Source organism: Pseudorca crassidens, chromosome 17 (genome assembly GCF_039906515.1).
Source record: "Pseudorca crassidens isolate mPseCra1 chromosome 17, mPseCra1.hap1, whole genome shotgun sequence".
Classification (NCBI taxonomy): Eukaryota; Metazoa; Chordata; class Mammalia; order Artiodactyla; family Delphinidae; genus Pseudorca; species Pseudorca crassidens.
Window position 1 is genome coordinate 26,418,562 of NC_090312.1, and position 23,497 is coordinate 26,442,058.

Sequence of the window (23,497 nt, forward strand, 5' to 3'; positions counted from 1 at the left end):
TTTTCGATATATTATTTTTGAAATTTTCAACACAGTTTCAGGTAGAAATATACATCAAATGGATAGTTGAATGAAAAAGTACGCAACTAAAATGAGAGATAATGGCTCAAGATACATTTGAGAAATACCAGTTTTTAACACTATTTCAAGCAATGGCGTTTGTAGTAATCTCACAGGAAAAGATTTTGGACAAAACAAAAAGAACTGTTCCCAGGATAAATCCTTGGAAAGCTTCCGTATACAGAATTAAGAATAGAAGAAAGATCTAATAATGGAAGCAAAGAGCAAAAAGGAATTGTGAGAGAATAAATATCAGAAGGGTATGGTTCCAGATGAAGAAGGCCTTCAATTGAATGGAGTAGCCACCAATATTAAAAGCGGCAGAAAATCTCAATACATACATAAATTCTAAATAAATATATATATTTAGCACTGTGGAAGTTGCTGGGCACCTGGAATAAAGAATTTTAGTGATAAGAAGTGCAGAAAAAAAGTCCAGTTTGTTGTTTTTGAAACAATGGCTGTATGTGAAGAAGTAGAGACAGCTAATACAGAAAGTTTATTTGAAGATTTGTCTGGAGTGGGAGCCAACTTAATGAGTGAGTAATAGGAGATATGTGGGATAAAAATTTTCTGTTTTGTCTTCCAAGATGAGATTTAATAGAACATGATGACATATTTATAAGAATTTGGGCGTATAAAATAAGAGGTTGGCTCTGTGTGGGGATAGAGAGGATAACTGAGGGAAGGGGTCTTTGAGAGAATAAGAGTGTGTGAGAAATGGCTCAAGGAGAAAAATTCATAATTTATAAGAACATGAAAATATTCCACTGTAACAAGAGGGAAGGCAGAAATTAAGTAAAGAAAAAAGTAGGTTTTTTGCATGTGACATTATGAATATGCAGATAAGTCCATGTAATAGCTTTCATTTTCTTAAGGAAATATGAGTAGAGGTTATTGGAAAAATATACGTAATTGGAAGTTTCAGGAAAAAGGAGAAGTTATAACATAGGCATATCAGATCATAGGGAAGTCAGCTTATCAGTCAACCAACATAGATTAGATATTGTGGAGATAATGAATTTAAAATAAAATCACTGGGCCCTAGTTGTGAGATTTATTTCAGCAAGGTCAGTTCCTAAGGTGAATTCATGGACAATGTATAGAAAATTTAATCCAGGATTGACATTTCACCCTGTGAATAAAATTAGAAAGAGAGGAGATGAGAGAAAAAGAGTGAGGGAGAGACGAGAGAAAGAAGAGATATTTGAGGATATCTGCAAGGGCACATTTATAATTATGAGCCCTGAAATCTAAATTTGATAAAGAAGAAGATAAAAGCAAAGTTGTGGATACTAAAAAGAGAAGGAGCCAATGGAATTCCAGTTGGGAATTCCCAGTGAGGTTAACTATTTGTCATGAGGGTATTATAGAGAGTAGTGGGAAGGTGATCAGATAATGGGAGCTTGAAAGGATTTCAGGCTGGTATAGTTTCTGGGAAAAAAGCAAGGTCTTAGGTGTTATCACAAAGTGAATGAAATATTTTTGTGGTTAAGGAGTTAATCTCTTTCCCTCTCTTTTCTCCATATTAGTGAAAGCAAACACTCCTTTTCATTGTATAATATTCCACCATGTAATACTATCATAATTTATTTCACAAATCCACTACTTCTTTTCCTTTTAGCTTTCTTCTATTATAAACAGCATAACACTTCTTAAAATATGAAAATTTTGCTATTTTGTCTGAAGGATATATTTTAACAGTACATTTTGGTTTACAAGAGTAAATGTCCTCCAGAAAGTTGAACAAAAATATACTCCCCAAAATATTATATTAGAGTGCAGCTCTCCCGGGAGCAAGCTTCGTGAGGACCAAACAAGAATATCCCATGGCTTTTAATTTTTTAATTAAAAAGTGATATATCACTTTGTCTTAATTTGCATATCTTTAGTCATGAATGATTTGGGGCATTTACTCTCATTTACATTTCTATAGTGAGGTGCTGATAATCTATGCCCATTTATTCTTTGGGTTATAATTAGATTTCTTAATAATTTTTAACTGTATGAGGATAATTTTCATTTGTAATATATAGTGTTGACAACACTGAAATGGTGCTAGAAATTTATCCCATGGTTTAGGATTTAGAAGAGCATCCATTTCTGCACACCATCACCTCCAGTGTATAATTTCAATCTTTATGTTTTCCTATCTGATTGCAAAATATATTGTATCATCATTGTTTAAGGTTTGTCTCTTTGGCATTTAAAGTTCTCAGAGAATGCACACTCTCCTCCATCTGAATAATTACCAAATAAAAACACCATTTTATGTAAAATGACCCTCTGCTAACCACATTTTCTTGGCACAGAAACCAGACAAAACTAGGTCATGTAGAGCTCTTTCCTGAGGTTTTTTTCCTCCAGGTCAATGACTGAAGCTCAGAAACCATAGTCATTTCAAATATATAGACATGTCTGAGTCACACAGAAAATCAGAGATGAGAGAAGAAAATATGCTGAGAACTTTCAAATCTCTTGTTCCAGGTCTTATTGAAGTCCAGCAGAACTGATGCCCTTTCCTTAGTAGAACATATCCGTCAAGAAAAAACATCAACTCCTAAGAAATTCCCTGATTTACTAAAGCTATCTCTGCATTCAACAAAAATAATCCTAACTAACATAGAAATAGAAATATCCTTTCAACATGTACAACTTAAATTGAGTTTGCCTGGGCACCTTGACTGACAAACTGGTAGATCAGATGGAATAGGGGATTTTCAATGATTGAAAAGGTCTTTATGAGGTAACAAACATGAATTGTTAAGTCCTCCTATGAACAGTCCTACCTTTCCTAAATTGTACAAGATATATCTATGATATTTGAGTCTACCTATGTTTTTCTAGAATCTAATTATATTTTACATTCCATAAAACTGGAGTCATGAAATTTATTTCTCCTTTCATTTCATAAGTTACAAGTGACGTCCTCTTTTTATTTTACTAGAATTTTCTTAAGCAGTATACCTGTTTCTTTTGTTATTTAATAAAACTTCAAACTTGTCCTCCTTCAGTTTTGCCCTTCTACATTTAGGTTCAGTCTGATGATATCTCTTTTCAAAAATAAACACTTCTATATCTTTTACTACCTTCTTTGACAATCTTTGATTTTCACAGCTTCATATATCTCAACAAGTATACTATTAGTCTATTACTATCAATATTTTTACTTTTTAAAAAAATTTATTTATTTGTTTATTTACTTTTGGCTGGATTGGGTCTTCGTTGCTGCATGAAGGCTTTCTCTAGTTGCAGCAAGCAGGGTCTACTCTTCATTGCGGTGTGCGGGCTTCTCATTGTGGTGGCTTCTCTTGTTGCGGAACACAGACTCTAGGCACATGGGCTTCAGGAGTTGTGGCATGCGGGCTCAGTAGTTGTAGCTCGCGGGCTCTAGAGTGCAGGCTCAGTAGTTGTGGCGCACAGGCTTAGTTGCTCCACGACATGTGGGATCTTCCCATACCAGGGCTCTAACCCGTGTCCCCTACATTGGCAGGCAGATTCTTAACCACTGCACCACCAGGGAAGTCCCTGCCTTGGTTTTTAAAACTGGTTAGCCTAGAAACAAATATGAGTTCACATCCTCAGAGATAATATGGGCACCTAAATATAAAATGTACAGGAATGATAGAATACTATACAAATATAGGTATATTTACATAATGGACTTTATGACAAGTGAAAACCTGTTGTTTTATGTGTGCATACTACAAAGCAAAATATAAAAGAGGAAAAATAAAAATAATTATAGCATCTTAGAACTTCATAACTGTTAGGACCATTAGGGATGATACACTCTGAGTATCAACAAAAAATTGAGATCTTATTATCAGACAAATAGGGACCTAGTGTTATAACCAGGCTCTGCAACTTAAGTAAATTTACATCAGTGCCATAGTCAATCAGCCCCTTAAGATAAAAACCTCCTCTCCGGAAATTTTTAACTGAGCATGGTTAATAAGAAAAGTGTAGCACTGCCCATGCAGCTGTTCTTTTTGCAATCCTCAGATTCATAGGACAAGTTACAGCAATGAGCTACAATTTGGCCACAACTGGATATAAATCCTTTTTGTTTTTGGTTTGAATTTGTATTAAGTATGATGCTGGATGAGTTATAGGAGTCCTACAGCTGCTTGATGGATAAAATTTTACAGATCACTGTTCAGATTGAATAGAGATTTTAAAGATTACTTACTCCAAGCCAGTAACTAGTGATAAATCCACATTAAACAGATGGTAGAATGATGAATTAGAAATAATCCAGAGCTTTGCTTTAATCTTAGAAAATTTGCAGGTTCTAGCATGAGGCTCATGATTTCCCAGCATGTAAACTTTTCTAGAGTGACAGCTACAAATAACATATTAAATCTACGAATATGTCTAAATGCTTATGTAACTGTCATCACTAGTTCTTGGAAAACTGTCCACCCTCAAATCTTAATAAATTTTTGCCATCCTAAAATTTTAATTTGTAAACAGTTCAGCTGCCACCTGGCAAACACACTTAGAACTACTTTTTAAATTTTATCTTTTTTTTTTTTCTAGAAACCCCATAGCTACTTCATGGGGCTACTGACACAAAATAACGGCCAGCTGTTTCTCTAAATACAGACTAGAAGAAGCTGCTTGAAAAATGGAAGGGTAAAAGAAATATAGACACAAATCTGAGGAGAGATGAAAAGGAAGCTTTAATCCTAAACTTGCTTTTCCTCTTTCAGCAGTAGAGAAACTGGCTTGTTTCTTGGGAGTTTATAATAAATAATATGCTATAATGTTAAACTTGTATTGAAACATTCCACTTGCCTCTATGATAACTTAAAATTCTGAAATCAAGTGACACCTTCATTGTCATTAAATGTGCATATGAATGTGCAAAGTGCATTGAACCTTTTCTGCTGAGAAGCTTTTTCTGTTCATCATCAGAAAAATATTGTATTTCAAGCTGCTTTCATGAAGCTGGTAATTGGAGGCAACACTGTGTCAACTGAATTTAGATAAGAAATTACTATTACTGATTTTCCTCCCAAAAATTATGTTGAGATGTAAGGAAGCTATTGAAGAAGACGGAGAAATATTAAGAAATACTTTAAAATAAATTATTTCCTTGACCAAACTCTAGTCAGTTTCCTCTGAGCCCGTTTTCAACTAAGCCCCGTCATTGGCATGTCCTTAAGAGCCGGAGAATTTTGCTAAGTTGGTTTAGGCAGAATCCTCCACCCTTAACATCTATTCACCCTCACTATCTGACCAAATTCCTCATCCCCCACCATCTTTCAGGTGATATCTGATCACCCCAGCCTGCCTTCAGCAAGAATTCTGTTAGTTGGTTTGGCCAAAATCTCCCTTACCTTATGTTTCATCTTAGTAATTTTCCATCCACTAACCCTCCCCAACCTGCTTCTTGGCTATAAATTCCCACTTTTCTTTGTTGTATTCAGAATTGAGCCCAATCTCTCTCTCCTACACAAAACCCCATCGCAGTAATTCCTATACCTATGGCCATAGTCCTGAATAAAGCCTGCCTTACCGTCCTTCAACAAGGATATAAATGTTTTTCTTTAATAATGTAAAACCATTATTTACTATGATAGATATAGTAGATACTTCTTATATTTTGGCTCGTTTCATCCTGTCATAGTATATAAATAGAGGCAAATAATCTGAATGTAACAAAGTGAAAGCTGCATACTACAACATGGTAAGTACACATGTGGAGAAATTCATCTGGCATTTGTATTATCTTCAAATATGAAGGAAATTTTGTGGAATGAGAATGTGACACAAAACATGTTCTAAATTTCCACCACCGCAGAAGATGAAAAAAAGATGACTGTGGATTTTTCTCATTAAATTAACCAGGGTTAAGTACTTAACAGACATCATGTCCCCAGGCTTTCTCTTTGTTCTTACATGGCTGCATACTCCTTTAAATACCATGACTGAGCTCAACCAGTATTTCTCTCTTCCTCTCTCCTCTGTCTTCTTTCTCTTCTCTCTTCTCTTCTCTCCTTCTTCTTCTTCTCCTCCTCCTACCTCTTTCTCTTCCTTTTCCCCTCCTTCTCCTTCCTCTTCCTCTTCCTCTTCCTCTCCTTCTCCTTTTCCTTCTCCTTCTCCTTCTTCTTTCTCTTCCCCCATACCCCTCTGCCTTTCTCTCTCTTCTGCTTAAATTACTTGGAGCAAATTCCCAATATTCTATGAGAAGGAATTGTATGTCGCCAGGAATAAACACCGGTACAAGAGTTGAAGTAACTGCTTGTGACTTTTAATCAATTTGAATATTTCTAAATGAGTTCTAAGGTTAGCTATCTCATGTTATTCATATTGGGAAACAAACCCTAAAAGGAGAAAACTACAAAGTTTCCTCAAAGTTTAGAAACACTGCTTCATAATTAAAAGGTACTTTCTAAGAATTCTTCACACTTTCAACTTTATTAATATTGTTAGGTAATGGACTATCTCTGTGTTCTCATTCATAATTTATTATTAAAAAGCTCTACTTGTTTTCATATTTTTAAAAACAGCTAAAGTTAAATCAAAAAGAAAATCTCTGTATATTATTATATATACAAATATCCTCTAGCAAAATCCAAAAAAGGTAATGTGAATTATTAAAATTATTTATTGTGTTATCAGGTATTGGATTATCAGATGTGATTTCTCATCTCACCACAACCCTCAATTGTCACTCTTTTACATATGAAGATATTGAGTCCTAGCATGCTTAGTCTACTTGCTGGGTAGTTCACAGCTTGAAAGTACATGAGTGAGATTAAATCAATGTGTGTATAAAACTAAAGTCTCTTATCTTTCTCCCTTATCATTCTAGCTTCTCATTATCTGTGTACATTAAAAATCTTCTCTTAAGCAATTTATCCTGGAGCCAGGTTATCTGGCTTCAACAATCTGCTCTGCCATTTGCTTGTTGTGTAACCTCAAGCAAATTACTTTACTTCTCTGCAGTTCCAGTTTCACAGTCTCAGAAATGGGGATGATAATAATAGTAATTGCCTCAAACAGTTTCTTTGAGACTCAAATGAGTTTATTCAGTGAAGACTGAGTTAATATAGCTAAAGAATATAGAACAGAGGATGGAGTACAGTAAGTGCTATCTAGGTGTTGTTATTATTCTAATCTTTCTCTTTGGGCCTTGATTTCCTTACACAGCTTGGTTAATGAAGGTAATAACAACAGAATTTTAAGACTAGTGATACCATCAGATTTTAATAACCTTGAGATCATTAAGAAAGTGATTCCTACATAACAATAATAATATAATTTTGAGAGCAGTAAATGTATCTGTGTGTGTTTTCTGCTATCCAGGATCAGGAGAATAATTTGGATAGTGAAAAATATTGAATTTTGAGGTAGATAACTGAAAACTTAAAAGACACAATAAGCAAAGAGAAGCTAGCTTTCTTTCCTTTCTGAAGATTAAATCAATTAATACAAGCAAAGCACTTAGAAGGGTAACTGGTATACAGTACTCAATAAATCTTAGCTACTATTTTTGTACATTATTCACCATTATACTACTCCAGTGTCTAATAAAACACCTAACATCTGGCACTCAATATAAATTTGTTAGCTTGTGTTAGAAGGATGTAATATTAAGCCTACCTGGGGATAGATAAATCAATGCCCACATCTTTATATTTTCCAATCTAATGTAAAAGAATGAAAATCTACCCAGGATAATTATTTTAATTTGAAATTTGTCATAGATATGGTCATCTTTCTGACATTAGACAAAAATTGAAGCACAGATGTTGTCAAGGAATTAGAATCCCCAGGGCAGTGGGGCTTCAATGATTATCATAGATATACACCTTTGCTTTCAGGGAGGTAAATCTCAATATTTAAGCCACTAAATTATTTTTTAGTAACAATTATTGTCAATATAGTGTTTTATATTCAATATTACTATAGCCTTCATGACAGTAAGCATTAAAAAATTATCAGGAAAATATAGCTGGCTGCTCCCAAAAAGAGTAGTTTCTTGTGTGAATTATCTTAGAGTACTTATATTTTATCTAATATAAAGGATGCTAGCAGATAAATGGCAATGCTTTTTTAGTTTTGATTTAGGCAAGAACTTAATTTTTCCATCAAAAACTGAGAATATTAAAAAACTCAATTGCTTCAAGGGTACATATAATCACAGTGCCGAGCATTAGAAACAAAGAAGATGTGAAAATGAGAATTAAAAGGATGAGTCAGAATGTGTCTGGATTCTCTCCAAAATGATTTATATTTTTTGGTTAAAAAGCATTGGACAGATAACATTAAAGAAAATTTTTCTTCCTCCCTTCCTCCATTCCTAACTTCCTAAGTTTCTTCTTTCCAACAATTTGTTGAGCAGCTATTAGTTCCCAGACCTTCATCAGCATGAGAAATACTGTGAAGAACAAAACAGGAAAACCTCTGTTCCTGTGGAGATTACATTCTAGTGGGCGAGGAAAAAAAATACAGAATAGTTGACAAATACACTAATGTCTGTTTGTGATGCAAATAAATATATGTCAGAAAAATAGGACAGAGAAAGGGGAAAATAATAATATTTAGGGAGCATGATCTGAAAAAAACCCTCAGTGATAACATCTGAGCAGAGGAGTATGAAGGATAACAACATGAATATCTAGGGCAAAATTATGCTAGATGGAGGGAAAAGGGAAGGGTAGAGCCCTTAGGTCAGCATATCTGATATTTTCCATAGAGTTACAACTGCTCAACTCCATCTTTGTTATTTCCAGAGTAACCCTAGATAATACATAAATAAATGGGTATCGCTGTGTTAAAAAGAGATGTGTGAGAAGAGGTTCTGGACTATGTTTGATCCACAGGATGTTTTTTGTCAGCCTCTGCTCTAGATAATCAATAAAATAATAAATCAAGTCCTGATTTATAGTGTTTGCCAATTTCTGAGGTGTAAATTCTCTCACCATAGCTGAGTGCCAATCTATCAACTTGACATTACTGAACATAGAGCTGGGAAGAGATATTCAGTAGCGCATCATTTATAATAATCCCACCATGCAGATATAACAGGCATAATTACCTCAAAAACACAGATAATTGTAAACTGCAGAGAAATAGAAAGTATTAAGTTTTGGGTATTTATTACCTTTGTTTTTAATATAATTTATTTAATTGCAAGTTTATATAATTTAACCATTAATAACATCTGAGTTCAACATATTCTGAAAATTTTCTGAAAATTTAGCAATCATATATGGTAAGTCAGTACAAGATGATTCTAGCATACTATTGGCATAAGTAAGCATGTTTGTGTTTTTCTTGGATATAAATATGAATTGGTAACTTACATAACTCATCTGGTTAAATAAATAAGAATCTAAAACTGGTAACAAAGGACAATTTAAATTATTTAATTTTATGTCCTACAAAATAAAAAAAAATTATAATGCCCTATTTTAAGCATATTACATAACCTTCCAAGAATTAAATGTGCTAATTGATTAAAATGGTGATATAACACATGCCCTTCCTGAAAGTAGTAGACAGGACCAAATTTGTTCTTGAGAATTCTTTCAGGCTTGTAAATAAAGATTCCACATATTAGACATTGATCAAAGCAATATGCCACTTGTAGGCTTGGTGAAGTCAGCTTTTCTTACTAATCAACCGCCACACAATTCAGACGGGAGCCTTCAGGATTTGTATGGAGAACAGACGAAGTAAAAATGACCTCTTAGGAAAACCTATTTTGTTAATTCTCTTGATTTAAATTATGCTTAAGATACTCTGTAGTGCTTATCTCATTTCAAAATTTTATCTTTGGATTATTTCTGTATGGTCTAGAAAGTTTAGATACAATCTCAGACTTTCAGCAGATGAGGTGACTGAGTTCCACAATCTGGTATGCACTTGATATAATACGTGCTGCCAAAAATTGCAGGTTCTGTTCTCCTTTCATTGATATAGAGGAAAGTGAAGCTACTTCAGTACACGCAGAAAGAATGCTAAAGTCTCGGCTTTAATCTGTTTTCTTGCTGTGTAAGTCACTTAGATTGTTAAGATATATTGGTTATTAAGTTATGGTTTTTCAGCTCCAAGCACAACCTTCTCTACTCATCTTGAGAGGCTGCACCTGGGACTCTGCAAACCACTTTTCTGCTTTGTCAGCTGCTTCCTACTAACCTTTGCCAGTAGGCATGTAACAGGAAACTAAAATACTGAGGAAAGAGAGTACATTATTTTTTCTTGTTTGCTTGAGGTTGACTTCCTTGTTGTTTCCTATTTCTGGAAGCATTACTCTGGCAATGCTTCTTTCCCCTGGCATTGGCACTTTGTACCCACCATGACAGCTGAATCCCGTTTGTATTAAAACCAATTTCATGCCCTCTCAGAGACACCAGCCCGAGTCAGCCAGCACATTCTCAGCAGAGTTCAATGTCCCAGTCCGATAGGACCCCTCCTTTAAATTTGGAGGTAATGTCAGTAGCTGAGCTATGTCCCCTTCTCAGCTGTTCTAGCCTCCTCTCTGTGAAGCTCCTCCAAACTTTATGTTGTAATAATTCCATTGCTTTCTCCCTTTATTGCCCAGCCCTAGGAGTGAAAGCTGCTTCCTGCACTTGCTAACTCTATTACACTTTAGTGTTCACTGTATTTCCAGTTACATAATTAATACATATTCAATTCTCATTAATAATTATTTATTAACTTAAAAAAATAATAACTGGTGGTATTTCTGTTTCCTAAATGGACCCTGACATTTAAAAAATTACACACCATGATCTAGTTGGGTTTATTACTGGGATGCAAATATGCAACATATGCAAATCAATAAATGTGATATGCCACATTAACAGAATGAAAGAAAAAAAATGATCATCTTGATAAATGCAGGAAAGTGGCAAAATTCAACATACTTTTGTGATAAAAACTCTCAACAAATTAGGTATAGAAAGAATGTACCTCAACATAATAAGGACCATATATGAAAAGCCCACAGCTTACATCACACTCGGGTAAAAAAGCTTTTCCTCTAAGATCAGGAAGAAGTCAAGGTTGCTCACTCTTGCCAGTTCTATTCAACATAGTACTGGAAGTCATAACTAGAGCAATTAGGTAAGAAAAAGAAATATAAGGCATCTAAATTGGAAAGTAAGAGATAAATGTGTCTTTCTTTGAAGATAACATAGTCATATATAGAAAACTTTCCAGACTCCACCAAAAAACTGTTAGAACTAATGAACAAATTCAGTAAAGTTGTAGGATACAGAATCAACATATAAAAATCTGCTGTATCTCTATACACTAACAACAAACTATTGAAAAGTAATGAAGAAAACAATCTCATTTATAATAGCATCAAACATTATAAAATAATTAGGAATAAATTTAACCAAGGAGGTGAAAAATGTCATTAATGAAAAAGTTAAAGAAGATATAAATAAATAGAAAGACATCCTATATGTCCAATATAAAGACATCCTTTATATTGTTAAAATTTCATGCTACTTAATGTCATCTACAGTTCAATGCAACCTCTATCAAAATTCCATAGCATCTTTTACAGAAATAGAAAAAACAATCCTAAAATTTACACAGACTACAGAGGACCCCAAATAGTCAAAACAGTCTTGAGAAAGGAAAACAAAGCTGGAGATATCACACTGCCTAATTTCAAAATATATTACAAAGCTAATGTATGGTATTGGCAAGTAAACAGACATATAAACCAATGGAAGAGAAGAGAGCCCAGAAATAATCCCGCACATAAAACAGTCAGATAATCTTTGACAAGGGCATCTAAAACACACAATGGGGAAAGGATGGTCTCTTCAATAAATGGTGATGGGAAAACTGAATATCCATAGGCAAAAGGACAAAACTGAATCCCTATCACACACCATTCATAAAAATTAACTCAAAATAGATTAAAAACTTAAGTGTAATACCAGAAACTAAAATTCCTAGAAGAAAACACAGGGGGAATACTTCTGTTATTGGTCTTGGTAATGATTTCTTGATTCTAATACTAAATGAACAGGCAACAAAAGTATTAGTAAACAAGTTGGACTATATCAAACTAAAAAGTTTCTGCACAAAAAAAGGAAATAATCCACAAAATGAAGTGACAACCTATGGAATGGGAGAAAATACTTGCAAGTCATATATCTAATAAGAGGTTAATATCTAAAATATATAAATATTCATATACATGAACTCATATAGGTCAACAGCAAAAACCAAATAATCCAATTAAAAAATGGGCAAAGGGCCTGAATAGACATTTTTCCAAAGAAGGCATACAAATAGTCAACAAGTGCATTAAAGATGCTCAACATCACCAATCATCAGGGAAATGCAAATCAAAACCACAGTAAGGTGTCATATCAAATCTGTTATGATGGCTACTATCAAAAAGATGTGTTACAATGAGTAAAATCTTTAAAAATATTGACTCATTATGCTGCACACCTGAAAGTTTATAATATTGTAAATCAACTATACTTCAATAATAAAAAGCAATTCATTGGCAAAGGTGTGGAGAAAAGAAAGCCTTGTACACTGTTGGTGGGAATGTAAATTGGTATAGTCAATATAGAAAACAACATGGAGTTTCCTCAAGAAATTATAATAAAACTACCATATAATCCAGCAATCTCACTTCTGGACATATATCTGAAGGAAACAAAATCTTGTTCTTCTTTCTTGAAGAAATATCTGCATTCCCATATTCATTGCAATATTACATAAGCTGAGATATGGAAACAACATAAGTGTCCATCTACAGATGAATGGATAAAGAAAATGTGAAATATATACAACAGAATAGTCCTCAGCCATAAGAAATAAGGAAATTCTGCCATTTGTGACAACACCAACCTGGAGAACAATATGCTGAGTGAAATAAGTCAGACAGAGAAAGACCAATACTGTGTGTTACTCATATGTAGAATCTAAAAGACAAATATAGTCTAACTCAATAAAACAGAGAGTAGAATGGTGGCTGATAGGACCTGTGGTGTGTGAGAGATGGGGTCATGTCACTCAAAGCATATAAACTTTCAGCTATTATATGAGTAAGTTTGGGGGATCTAATATATGATGACTATGGTTAGTAATACTGTATGGTATACTTGAAATTCGCTCAGACTAGATCATAAGCATTATCACCACACACACACACACACACACACACACACACACACACGAGATATGTGAGGTGATGGATACATTAACTTAAATATCAAAGCATGACTGTGTATATTTTAAACATATACAGCTTTATTTGTCAATTATATTTCAATATAACAGGAAAAAGTTAGTTTCATCAATATTATGTGTCCCTATATTTATCATGCTGCATTTGAACAATATTTATCTGTACTGTATGATAAGATATTTTATAATATATGTTTCTCTAGTAATAGAGTTGAATAAGTAGTGCCTCAAAACCTCAAGCAGCCCCTCCTAAATCTTTCAAGGATTGATATGTATTCCTTCTGATGACTTCAAGAAACTCCCAGTGCTATTTGTGAAGACTTCTGTGGTTGGCATCCCAAGAATGAATTTGAAATTGGAAAATTTGAGTTGAAATCAAAATGTACTCTGACTTTGTTAAAAGATAAACTAAGAATATTAGCTAAAAATAAATAAATAAATGCCTTTAATATTTTTGCCTCACAATTACTTTGCCTAATGATAGAGTCTGAATTAAAATTCTACTCTTGACATTGAGAACATATCCTGTTTGGGGTTATTTATTTATTTATTGTTAATATGGCCCTTACTCTACATTAAAAAATATTAAAATTTTTCTTTTTAAGTTTCCAATATTAATTATTATTTAGTTAGTTGGCAGTCATTGATACCATATGTTCTGTGAAGTGCTAAGTACATAGTCAGATAATACAAATGTTTCACAAAATTTTGACAATAATAATTCTAGTAAAATTGCTATTTTCAAGCTAGAACTATATGAGTTTAAGTGGGAAAATGATTAGTGCATGGGAAAATTAAGCTTGTAGATTTAGATTGTTTTGACACTTTAGCTGATTAGATGTATTTGGGGTACTAGGGATATTGGACTCTTACTGGTACAAGAACACTCAAAAAACAAGCCTAGTTACTTATTTACATAAGCTATTCACATTTTGACTCTGAAATCTGGACTTTTGCTTTATTATACTGTATTTTAATTCATTATGTGAAGTACTACAAAATGGTCACATATTTCAGTTTTTATCCTAAGTTGTCATGAACTTGGTATTGGTGTAATATCAGCAGACATATTAAAGTTATTGATAAAATAGTAATTATATGTATTGAAGCAGAAATCATATAAAGCGTAACAAGTTTATTTTCTCAGTGACCATTACTGAATCCAAGTCTCTTTTGACTATAGGGCTTGTCCTAAACAAAAGGTGTATTTTCCATGACCCCTGTTTGGTATGTTCCATTACAAGGCTCATATCTGCATATCATCCAGTTTTGTGCTTGTCATGTTAACTTAGGAATACATGGACACTCCAATGCTATTGGCTAACAAAGATATATGTACTATCACCTAATAATCAAGGTGTTTTACATGTGTCTTATTGCAGTAGTGACAAAGTATTAATATAATTTAGGTCTTAATATATATGACATAATAAAAATACTTTTAAATAAATGAATGCAAACATAAACTTCTAAGATTGCTGAAATACATAGATTATATCAATGGCCTTATTTTTTTTTATACATCTTTACTGGAGTATAATTGCTTCACAATGCTGTGTTAGTTTCTGTTGTACAACAAAGATAAATGGATAAAGATGTGATACATATATACAATGGAATATTACTCACCCACAAAAAGAAAAGAAATTGAGTTATCTGTAGTGAGGTGGATGGACCTAGAGTCTGTCATACAGAGAGAAGTAAGAAAGAGAAAAACAAATACTGTATGCTAACGCAAATATATGGAATCTAAAAAAAAAAAAGGTAGCAATGAACCTAGTGACAGGGCAGGAATAAAGACAGAGACATAGAGAATGGACTTGAGCACATGGTGAGGGGGAAGGGTAAGCTGGGGCAAAGTGAGAGAAGCATAGACATATATACACTACCAAGTGGCCTTATGTTTTAAATTGATCTATTTGTGATACCTTCCTTGACATCCTATATTTATGTATCATGATTATCATTTTTTAAAAAATACATTTTATATTTTTAAAGTAGTTTTAGGTTTACAGCAAAATGGAGATGAAGGTACAGAGATTTCCCATATATAACCCTCCCCTACACATGCATAGCCTCCTCTGCTATCACCATCTTCCACCAAAGTGGTACATTTGTTACAATGGATAAGCCTATACTGAAACATCATTATCACCCAGAATCCATAGTTTACCTTAGGGTTCACTCTTGGTGTTGTACATACTACGAGTTTAGATAAATTTATAATGACACTTACCACCATTACAGTATGATACAGAGTAGTTTCACTGACCTGAAAATCCTCTGCACTCTACCATCATTTCTTTTTCATCATGAGTGATGGTCACATTTCTTTGACTTCACTTCTTAAAATTTTGGTACAAATATGAAGTCTTCAGCCTTCTGTGTATTCACTGAGTAGTCCTGGAGAATCCCTATACTCTTCCTCTCTGATTCAACACTACTTAAGCACTTATTATCTACTGATTTTTACTGTCTATAGTATATTTATAAATTTTAAGAAACTGTTCTCATAAAATATATCAACTATACTTATAAAATTTTGGAGAAATATAGAATAATAAAGAGGAATATCACCCATATCTCTGGCACAGAGAGAACTACTGCTAAAATATTGGTACTGTACTGTACATATTGGCCACTGAATATTCTTCATAAACACTATTTTTGATAATTGCATAATAATTCATTGTTAAGGTATCCATTTCCTGTTTCTAGCATTATTGCAATGATTACCTTTGGACATAAACCTTCAACACATTTTTGATTTTTTTCACTTAGAGCTGATTCCTACAAGTAGGATTTCTAAATCACATTTGAACCAATTTTAAGCTTCTGAATGCATATTTCTGAATTTAAGATGCCTTGATTGAAGGGGAGAAAGCCATTTATAATAACTGACTCTGGGACACTACTGCGTTTTTTTCTTGTCACAGACTACTATAATGGTACAGGTTATCTTGAGGCACTCTCAGCTTCTCTGACAGACACAAATATCTAAAATTGATCCTTCCTGAGATATACTCCATCTTCTTCAGAGAAATATTTTCAAATTTTAGTTCGTGTATGATATGTATGGGTAAACTAGGTTATGAAAGGGGAAGGAAACTGACTACTCTGCTTTTCTTAATGGATTTAGTGACTGCTGTTTCTTCCATGACCTATGCTTTTATACCTTTTTTGTTTATAAATTTTACTCCAAACTAATTCTCCTTTGTGAGTTCTGTGAGAAAGATTTTGCTTTCCTCTGATATTTTAGACTACAGGCCTCTTTGCTCTTATATGTCGACCCATGCAAGATCTGTTCTGTGGGTTCTAAGATTTCTTTAAATGTTTGGTTCCCTTGTTATACACTCATTTTCTTCTCAGGACTGCTATGCGTTTAGTGTTGTCTTAGTCTATCTGGGCTGCTATAACAAAACACCAGAGACCAGGTGGCTTGTAAGCAACTATTTATGTCTCACAGTTCTGGAGCCTGGAAGTCCAAGATCAAGGCACCAGCATGACTGCCTCCTAATGAAGGCCCTCTTCCTGGTTCATAGCCTGAATCTTCTTGCTCTATCCTCACATAGTGGAAGGAGCAAGAAAGTTCTGTGGAGCCTCTTTTATAAGGCATTAATCCCCATTCCTGAAGGCTCCACCCTTACAACCTAATAACCTTTCAAAGGCCCCTACCTCCTAATACCATCAGATTTGGGGGTTAGGATTTCAATATATGAATTTGGGGGGGACACAGAATTTCAGATCATAACATGTGTTTTATAAAACAATTATTATACTTACATCACTGGGAGTTGGAGAAAGGGAATGTGGAGATTTTTGTTTAATCTAATCTGGTGATTTCTTGAACCAGAAATCACTGCATATTTCAACTGTTAAATATTTAACAAATTTTTCCCTATTTAGAATTATTTTTATGTTTATCTTCATCATGCTTATCTTATTTGTACTTACTATTGCAATGCATGATAAGTATATTAAATGCTCTTTTTGACAGACCTACAAGGGAGCAATAATAGCCTATATTTCCTCTTTACCTTGGCAAAGCCATGTTCATGTATACTGTTGGCTACAAGAAATAACCATACTGTGCCAAATGGCAGAATCTATGATAGTGTAGGTTACAGATTTATGTTACCAATTGTTCATCATAACAAAACAAGTGACATCTTTAATGCAATGATAAGGATTGTTCAGCTCATAATATATATAAATCAATTAAATTAAAAATAAGATTTAAATTAAAAATAAGATTTGTCTTCCTTTCATTAGAAAATTATACATTTCCTTAAAGTTTTATAATGTCAGAAATACATGCTTATATAAAAACATACAAAATAAGTTTCTATGTATGGTATTTTAATATTTAGTAGGAATTCAGTCAAATTTGAAATAATATTATTGTGCTATTTATAATTTTTAAGAAGAGAGTTTAGGACCCAACACAATTTTAATACATTGAGAGTCAATTCTAGTGGAATGTAAAGTGTTTGCTAATGTCAGCTGCTAAGATGATAAGACATCTAAATTGCAAGTCTTAGTTCCCTAGGATAAATATTTGGGGTATCTGTCTTAAAGTTAAAATATTTATTTATTCTTCTTTAATTTTAAAACCACATTAGATGTGTTCAATAAGTATCTGACTTTTTTTGGTACATGCAGGAAAATTCATCAATTAGTGTGTCTCATTTGCAGTAAATGAAAGTGGAAGAAAGTTCTAATTACTGTATATTGTATAAAAACTTTCAAACCACAGCTGCATCTTACAAATGATACTTTAAAAAAATCTTGAAGTAACTAAATCTGTTCTTGCTGTTATTTTAAAACCTTATGTACTCAACATGTTCCTCCCTCTGATTTGTAAATGTAGTGAGAGATACTGTACATAAAATCATCATTGGTGTCATCAGATATATCTATGGAGTGCTTATCTGTGAGAGGTAAAATTTTCACATGCTACTATATAAATAATAAAATAATAAGTCACTTTATATGTTACCATATAAATAATAAAATAATAGGTCGCTTTACTAAATTTTAACTCTATGCCTTCATAAGCACTACCTCATTTATTCTTCATAAAAACATTTTGAGAGAGTTACCCACATTGTCACCATTTTATAGATGATGAAATTGAGGAGGAAACAAGTAAGGTAAATTGCCCCAAATTCCACAGCTATCCCACAGCTACAGAGGTTTCCAGCTGGCTGTTCTGACTCCACAGACCCAAGGGCTTAACTATTCACTTTATTAATAAAGAAGATAGAATTTTAAAGAATTATTTAAATACTGATGATTTCTCACCAAGCTTAGGGCAAAAGAGTATGGTACTTGGAAGAGAGCTCAATTATCAGCTTCACAAGGGAAAGGTTACAATCTCTGAATGAAGAGATATAAAAGGAAAGAATGAAAAGCAGAGTTGATCTAATATATCTGGACTGTATGACTGGGGCAACTTCATTTTGTAGAGATAGCAGGTGTGAAAAAATGTTATGGTACTTCCAACTGAGCAATTTGGCCTTATAATCTTTAAAACCTTGATGGGAATAGCAGAAATTGGGGGGAAAAATGAGGTCACACAGATAGGATGTAGAGATCACAACTCAATGCCCAAGGGACCATGAAATGAAGTAAATAAGTGAAACACAGTGTAAGAAATGATATAGTGTTGCCTTTAATGAGAAAAATGGCTCTATGTGATTATTTCAAAAGCCAAGTGCATACGACAAAATTGAAACTAAGCAAACAACATATTTTTTGGAGAAATGTTTTCCTCTCTATATAAACATACGTATATACATATGAAATACATATGTGTATATATACGTGTGCATATATGTTCATGTATCTTGCTTATTCTTGGAAAAGTGTGTGTGTGTGTGCACACACACAGTTATTGCAACAAAAGACAGGGCACAATACTTATCTAATGCTGAAAAAAATATCTAAATGCACTTGGATTGGCCTTGGCAAAGCTGAAATGTGTCTCTGATTAGTGTTCTAGTTAGAGCTGTTGAAAACTGAACAACTGAAACTTAGATGGTGGAAAAAAATTGGCTACTCATAAGAATACAGGCTGGGAGCTAGATATGAAAACAGCCATGTTTAAAAGGAGGGTAACACATAAAGGATCCCACAGAGAATTATCAGGGCAATGGGCTCAATGAAAATTCATAGTCAGCAATTTTCTGTTTTATTTCGTTAATTTCACATTAGTTTTATTGAATATGGTTAAAATCTAAAGAAAAGCTTTATCTGTATTGTGTAAAGAGTTTTTTGTCCAATTTGACTTGGAAATTAAAGTAAGCACAGTTTTCTCCCCCCAAATCTAGTATTGTGCATTGACAGTAACCAGGTGGGTAGGGGACAAAAGTCCATAGTATGGAGCTAAATATCACAGAAATCTAAGTCATTATTCAAGACTGATACAAGAGCAAATGTAAACCTAAGAGGAGAGATTGTGCCACGTTGTCTTACAGGAGTACACACTATATTTCCTGGAGAAAGGAGGATTATCTATGGAGGTAGATTTATAATCTGTTACACACAAGCTGCTGAGCCATGGAAGGAATTCATGTAACATAAATATATAAATATATTATATACAATCTATAGTTAAAAAGGTAAAATAAGACTATGATTATTGTATTAGTGAAATACAATAATCAGGTAAAAATTTTCAGAAAATGGATCAAGAACCCTCCAGATTTCACCTTACTGAGTTTACTCGGGGTTCACCGGCCACGATAGAGCCAGGCTCCAAGAGGACGCTGTCAGCAGAAAAGCCGTGTAACTCACAGGACCTTTGTGCTCCGGCTGGGTGTCAGGCCTGAGCCTCAGAACTGGGAGAGCCAAGTTCAGGATACTGGACCGTCAGAGACCTCCTGGCCCCACATAATATCAATTGGCAAGAGCTCTCCCAGAGATATCTGTCTCAACGTTAAGACCAGCTCCACTCAACGAAGCTCCAGGGCTGGAAACCCCATGCCAAACAACTAGCAAGACAGGAACACAAAACCACCCATTAGCAGAGAGCCTGCATAAAATCATGTTAAGTTCACTGACACCCCAAAACACAACACCGGACTTGGTCCTGCCCAACAGAAAGACAAGATCCAGCCTCATCCACCAGAACACAGGCACCAGTCCCCTCCACCAGGAAGCCTACACAACCCACTGAACCAACCTTACCCATGGGGGGCAGACACCAAAAAAATGGTAACTACAAACTTGCAGCCTGTGAATAGGAGACCCCAAACACAGTGAGTTAAGCAAAATGAGAACACAGAGAAATACGCAGCAGATGAAGGAGCAAAGTAAAAACCCACCAGGCCAAACAAATGAAGAGGAAATAGGCAGTCTACCTGAAAAAGAATTCAGAGTAATGACAGTTAAGATGATCAAAAATCTTGGAAATAGAATGGAGAAAACACAAGAAACATTTAACAAGGACCTAGAAGAACGAAAGGGCAAACAAATAATGATGAACAACACAACAAATGAAATTAAAAATTCTCTAGAAGGAATCACTAGCAGAATAACTGAGTCAGAAGAACGGATAAGTGACCTGGAAAATAAAAGTGTGGAAATAACTACTGCAGAGCAGAATAAAGAAAAAAGAATGAAAAGAATAGAGAACAGTCTCAGAGACATCTGGGGCAACATTAAATGCACCAACATTCAAATTATAGGGGTCCCCGAAAAAGAAGAGAAAAACAAAGGGAATGAAAATATTTGAAGAGATTATAGTTGAAAACTTCCCTAATATGGGAAAGGAAATAGTCAATCAAGTCCAGGAAGTACAGAGACCCATACAGGATAAATCCAAGGAGAAACACGCCAAGACAAATATTAATCAAACTATCAAAAATTAAATACAAAGAAAAAATATTAAAAGCAGCAAGGGAAAAGCAACAAATAATATACAAAGGAATCCCCATAAGGTTAACAGCTGATCTTTCAGCAGAAACTCTACAAGCCAGAAGGGAGTGGCAGGACATATTTAAAGTGATGAAAGGGAAAAACCTACAACCAAGATTATTCTACCCAGCAAGGATCTCATTCAGATTCGATGGAGAAATTAAAACCTTTACAGAGAAGCAAAAGCTAAAAGAATTCAGCACCACCAAACCAGCTTTAGAACAAATGCTAAAGGAACTTCTCTAGGCAGGAAATACAAGAGAAGGAAAAGACCTACAATAACAAAATAATTAATTATAAAATAATAAATAATAACCTACAAGCCCAAAATAACTAAGAAAATGGTAATAGGAACATACATATTGATAATTACCTTAAATGTAAATGGATTAAATGCTCCAACCAAAAGACATAGACTGGCTGAATGGATACAAAACCAAGACCTGTATATATGCTGTCTACCAGAGACCCACTTCAGACCTAAGGACACATGTGACGGAAAGTGAGGGGATGGAAAAAGATATTCCATGCAAATGGAAATCAAAAGAGAGCTGGAGTAGCAATTCTCATATCAGACAAAACAGACTTTAAAATAAAGACTATTACAAAAGACAAAGAAGGACAGTACATAATGATCAAGGGATCAATCCAAGAAGAAGATATAACAATTGTAAATATGCATCCAACATAGGAGCACCTCAATACATAAGGCAAATGCTAACAGACAAAAAAGGGGAAATTGACAGTAACACAATCATATTAGGGGACTTGAACACTCCACTTTCACCAATGGACACATCACCCAAAATGAAAACAAATAAGGAAACACGAGCTTTAAATGACACTTTAAACAAGATGGACGTAATTAATATTTATAGGGCATTCCATCCAAAAACAACAGAATACACTTTCTTCTCAAGTGCTCATGGAACATTCTCCAGGATAGATCATATCCTGGGTAACAAATCAAGCTTTATATAATTCAAGAAAATTGAAATCGTATCAACTATTTTTTCTGACCACACTCTATGAGAATAGATATCAATTATAGGGAAAAACTGTAAAAAATACAAACACATGGAGGCTAAACAATACACTACTAAATAACCAAGAGATCATGGAAGAAACCAAAGAGGAAATCAAAAAATACTTAGAAACAAATGACAGTGACAACACGATGACCCATAACCTATGCAACACAGCAAAAGCAGTTCTAAGAGGGAAGTTTATAGCAATACAATCCTACCTCAAGAAACAAGAAAAATCTAAAATAAACAACCTAAATCTATACCTAAAGCAATCAGAGAAAGAAGAACAAGAAAACCCCAAAGTTAGCAAAAGGAAAGAAATCATAAAGATCAGATCAGAAATAAATGAAAAAGAAATGAAGGAAACAATAGCAAAGATCAATAAAACTAAAACCTGGTTCTCTGAGAAGATAAACAAAATTGAAAAACCATTAGCCAGACTCATCAAGAAAAAAAGGGAGAGGACTCAAATCAGCAGAATTAGAAATGAAAAAGGAGAAGTAACAACTGACACTGCAGAAATACAAAGTATCATGAAAGATTATTACAAGCAACTATATGCCAATAAAATGGACAACCTGGAATGGACACATTCTTAGAAAAGCACAACCTTCTGAGACTGAACCAAGAAGAAATAGAAAATAGAAACAGACCAATCACAAGCACTGAAATTGAAACTGGGATTAAAAATCTTCCAACAAACAAAAGCCCAGGACCAGATGGTTTCACAGGTGAATTCTATCAAACATTTAGAGAAGAGCTAACACATATCCTTCTCAAACTCTTCCAAAATATAGCAGAGGGAGGAACACTCCCAAACTCATTCTACTAGGCCACCATCACCCTGATACCAAAACCAGACAAAGATGTCACAAAGAAAGAAAACTAAAGGCCAATATCACTGATGAACATAGATGCAAAAATCCTCAAAAAAATACTAGCAAGCAGAATCCGACAGCACATTAAAAGGATAATACATCATGATCAAGTGGGGTTTATCCCAGGAATGCAAGGATTCTTCAATATACACAAATCAATCCTTGTGATACACCATATTAACAAATTGAGGATAAAAACCATATGATAATCTCAATAGATGCAAATTTATCTTCTGACAAAATCCAACACCCAATAGTGATAAAAACTCTCTAGAAAATCAGAATAGACGGAACCTACTTCAACACAATAAAGGCTATGTTTGACAAACACACATCCACCATCATTCTCAGTGGCGAAAATCTGAAACCACTTCCTCTGAGATCAGGAACAAGACAAGGTAGCCAACTCTCACTGCTATTATT